The sequence below is a fragment of the Arvicanthis niloticus genome, chromosome 7 (assembly GCF_011762505.2).
Source record: "Arvicanthis niloticus isolate mArvNil1 chromosome 7, mArvNil1.pat.X, whole genome shotgun sequence".
NCBI lineage: Eukaryota > Metazoa > Chordata > Mammalia > Rodentia > Muridae > Arvicanthis > Arvicanthis niloticus.
In genome coordinates, this window is record NC_047664.1 from 59155634 (window position 1) to 59160349 (window position 4716).

Consider the following 4716-nt stretch of genomic DNA (forward strand, 5'->3'; position numbering starts at 1 on the left):
TAAATATTTTTTCAGATGGAAAATTTTGTGGAGGAGGACCTGTTCCCTGAAAGTATAGTGTTTAATGCTTCACTTTTCAGCAATACATTTTATTCTGTAAAAAGTGTCAAGTAATAGATATTATCTATTCTGTAGTTTTGTAATCTTGCCTGCAATGACAAATGATGGAATTTAGAGTCTGGTGGTTGTATATAAATCTTCTTGTTATTTATAATCTTCATTAACTTTCTATTTCATTAACAATTTTTTTTCTATATTTTAGGTATAAAATGTTTTTATCATGTGTACAGTGGACTATGACCAATTCTCACACTAAACTTACATTTCAACTTAAAAATTTAACTCTTATTTAGGAAACATATATGCATATCCCTCTCTTCTTATGATATATGTATTATACTAATTATGCTTATTCTATTGTATTACAGTATACCAGTGTTCTTCTATTATTTATAAAAGTTTTTAAATATTTGTTTTCACTATAAATAAAATAAAAATATGTGGTCATATATGTTTATATATATATAATAAGTGACAAAGTATACTTTGAATGGGGCAGGGATGATATAAAGTAGAATAATGATATAGTCCATTAACCATAATTAATGTCTTCAATACTTCATTCTCTGAATCCACTTGAAGAATCAGAGGGATCAAAAAAAATCAGTCATTCAAAAATAAAAACCTTTGGGTTTACTGTGAAACATTTGACCTCAATAAAATATAAATTTATATGCTCATAAAAAAATTTCTGGAGTTATTTTTTCAGTTGGAAAGAATTCATGCATATCTAAAGTAGGAAAGTATCTTACTTTAGGATACTATTCATTAGAAAATATGTTCTAATAAGACTCCATTTATATCCAGTTAATTTTCTAGGCATATCTAGTACATTATATTGGGCAACAGCAATCCATGTAATGGCAATTCCCCCATGATCGTATGTGTATGTGTGCATGTGCTTTCTTATTGTTATCCTTTCTGTGTTAATAAATTGGGACGCAACAAGCACCTCCAAATGTTCAATCCTGACCCTACAATTAGCTTTCCACTGACTCTCTTTTCTGATTATCAGCACATAATATATATGTATGTATATATGTGTATGTATATATTTATGTATGTGTATATATATGAAACTGTTCTCAAATCTCATACACCCATTTCTTCTTTCCTCTGTTTCCATAAAATATTCTTAGCTCCCTTGCTTTCGGTTGGTCTATGAGTAGCAATTATAGTATTGCTTTCTCTGTTTTTATACTTTTCAAGGAACTTCATTTGTATATTACAACTTCAGTTGGCAAACTAAGTGTGGACTGTGGTATAATTTTGTTTAATATCGACTTACTTATGGGTCAAAAATCATGTTATGTTGATGTGGTTTGCATTCATACCCAATATTTACAACATCAATATGTTGTAAATAAGGTTGAGAGAATTATGTTATCAAATATTATTGGTATTCATGGTAAAAAAAAAAAAAAAAAAACTAAGATAGATCTTTCCAAATACATTTCAACTCATTTTTTAAAAAAAAGTCCTAAAATTGGACAATTGTTTTTATTAAATAGATAAATTAAAATACGTGTATTCCTATGTCATGCTATCTGCTAATTCAAAGTGCAAAACTGAAGTAAATTTTTAATTGAAATAATAAACAAGAAAGTATTCTGTGCATAGACACACAATGTTCTTCCTTTTGTAAACTCAAGGATGTAATTTATCTGCTAAGTACCAAGATTGATGCTTTCTTACTGTTATCCTTTCTGTGTTAATAAATGGGGACTCAGCAAGCACCTCCAAATGTTCAATCCTGACCCTACAATTAGCTTTCCACTGACTCTCTTTCCTGATTATCAGCACAAACCCTTACTTTGAGCTATCCCATAATTAGCCAGACAATAAGGTTTCATGTGCTAAAATATCCTGACTGGTTGAACATTTGCTAACCACTCATCTGTCACGTCCCCTGGATGGATCGCATGTCCTTGTTTAGTTAAGAGGACTGTCAGTCCTGCTTCTCATTAAGCTGACATTAATGTGGCCTCCAAAATTTGAGTGTAGCAATTAAAAGTTTTGAGCTCTACTTAAATGGCACCGAGCTAAATCCTACAAGCAGGAATTTGTACTGATCTTCCTTAAAATAAAATTTTAAAGGAAAAATAAAGAACAAAGCTGATAGTAGCACAGAGAAAATTCAAATATTTATAATTATTTTGTTACAAAAAAATAATAACTGAAAATAAACTTTCTAGCCTTGTCAAACAATTTAATATCATTTTCATTCTTCTATATCATTCAAAAGTATCATTTTAACTTAATAATTATGTCTATTCCTCTTCATTTGTCTCTCCTTATGTGAATGTAAGAATGATTTTCTGTATTTATTGTCTTAGTAAATTCATCGTCAAATTAAATCTAGCTAAGAATCAATTGATCTCCTGATTTCTGCTATTTATTTCTTAATTTGGGATATTGTCTCAAAACTATATATATTTACATGTGTATTGTTTCATACATACAAAACAGTATTTTTCTATGAAGTAAATGAAAAGTAAGTTTCTACTCTATTCACTCTCCTTGTTATGAATATTCTTGGCATGATTATTTTTCCAAAAATATAGACGTATATGTCACTTTTCTTTCATGAGTTCTTCTCATATTGACCAAATTCCTGATAAGCAATTTAAGGGATAAAATGTTTTTCTGCTTATAGTCTTGAGGTCAGAAAGGACAGCACAGTGGCAAAGCCAGAGAGAGCCTCAGGAGCATCCTGTAGCTGTGGTTGTGGGAACAGAATGGATTAGTAAAGAGACAGAGAAATACCAGTATTTTGTGTGCTTTCAACCCTTTTCCCTTTGTTCAGATGGTACCATAACTCTTCCTAGATGGTGTACCTCAAATTGTCATCTGGTTTTTCCTTCAGTAAATCCTCCATGAAAAACCCTTGACATAGGGTAAGGCAAATTTAATCTATTTAAAAAAAATAATGTTCAGTATATTTTTTTATTTTAAGAGTTTTAAAATGTTCATGTGACTCCTGTTGTCATTTTCTATTTTAGTTTGTTTATTGCAAGAAATAATTTGTATATCTGAAATTTCTAACCTTTATTTCTAATATCTTTATGGTAAATTGTTATTTAAATAACTGTATCAATATATAATGCCAGAAAAATGTTTGTAGATAAGTAGAATTTTAATGAAGAAAAAAATTAATAGAATATAGCTTAATATAGAAGATAATAAAACTTTAACAAAAAAAATTACACTCTGGAAGTAATGTGCAGATTTTCAAACCACTGTATGAAAGAGAAACTTGACATATTTTAATTAAACAGATTGTCTCATGGATGTTTGTCCCTTTCTATTTTGTTAGTAGAGACTCTTCAAGAATGTATTATATTTTTCACTTGGTGATCACAGAGTCTTTAGTTGGTATTCATTTGAAGTCTCTTCCTTATTCTTTCAATTATTAATGATAGCTTTGATGATCTAGAAATATAATGATCTTATTAAACTGTGATGTTAGCTCTCATCTTTAAGAGCTTAAAATACTTCACTCAATGACCTCTTTGGCTCTGAAGAGTTTCTATTGAAAAATCTGTTATAGTGATGGGCCTTACTTTTTACGTACCTCAGTGCTTCTCTGAAAAGTTTTAGGTGTTCTGTTCTTTTTTTGTTCTCTGAATATTCTAATTAAACTAACTAGTCTTTAAGACCCCAAACTCTGCCTTTTTATGAAACTATTTCATTTTTGCAGCTTTCCACTGAGTTCTTGATGTTATTTTCTTGTCCATTTATTTAAAAACTGCAATTTGATTTTTTTTTTCAATATTTCTCATTTGTTTCTGGGATTCCCTTTTGTATGTTTTTTGATTGATTTGTTTCATTTACTTATTTTTATTTATTTGTATTAATTTAATTTGAATGTATTTCATTGAATATTTTTATAATTAACCCTTTGATTGTCCAGATGCTTATTTTCAAGTAATTCTAAATTTTGTCAAGTAGCCAACCCAGGCCTATGATTAAAAGATAAAAATAGTCAATTAAAAGTATTTCCTCCTACTGTCCCTAGAAGCCTCAAAATGTGGCTGCTGTGTTCCATGGCCATCAGTAGGTGTCAGAGAACCTAGAGGTTATATCTATGCTCAGGGTAGTATCTATGAACATCTGAATGATGTAGCCTAAGACTACCCTCCAAAAAGTGAGCCTGAGAAGATCAGTCCACTGCTGTGTAGGTCTGAATGCGCTCTCAGAGTAGAGAGGAGTCAGAGATGAGATAATCACATCCTGGGACCTCATAGCACACCAGGAGTAAACCTGACACTGAAAATCCCTACATAGGATCACACAGGCAGACCATGAATGAAGTGAGCCCAAGACAACCTCCAGGGCAGTGCCATAGGGCCAGGAAAGGGAGTTAGCCTGAGATTAACAGCATTCCCATGCCATTCAGGCCTGGGGTGTTGGGGTAGAGACCATGCCTGAGGTGACCCCTTTCTGGTGCCATAATGCATATGTGAGGCATAGCATTCTTGAGACCAGGTCTAAGACAATCTCAGATATTCAGAGAGTCCAGGTGCCATTAAGAGGAACAAATGCATAGTGGAGAATTAGAAGAGAATGAAAAATAGAAACAATGTGGGAACAATGAAGAGAGGCAGAACTGGATAGTCAAGTATAGCAAGGAAGAGCCTGAGGTGAGCAGCTGGT

At 31.6% G+C, this 4716-nt stretch overlaps 1 non-coding gene across 1 annotated transcript; it reads left to right on the forward strand.

The window, feature by feature from the left end:
• The first annotated feature begins 4067 nt into the window (after positions 1-4067).
• Positions 4068-4195, forward strand: LOC117713232 (small nucleolar RNA SNORA17). Its single transcript, XR_004607406.1, has one exon. It is a non-coding gene; the product is annotated as a small nucleolar RNA SNORA17 (small nucleolar RNA).
• Positions 4196-4716: the final 521 nt, after the last annotated feature.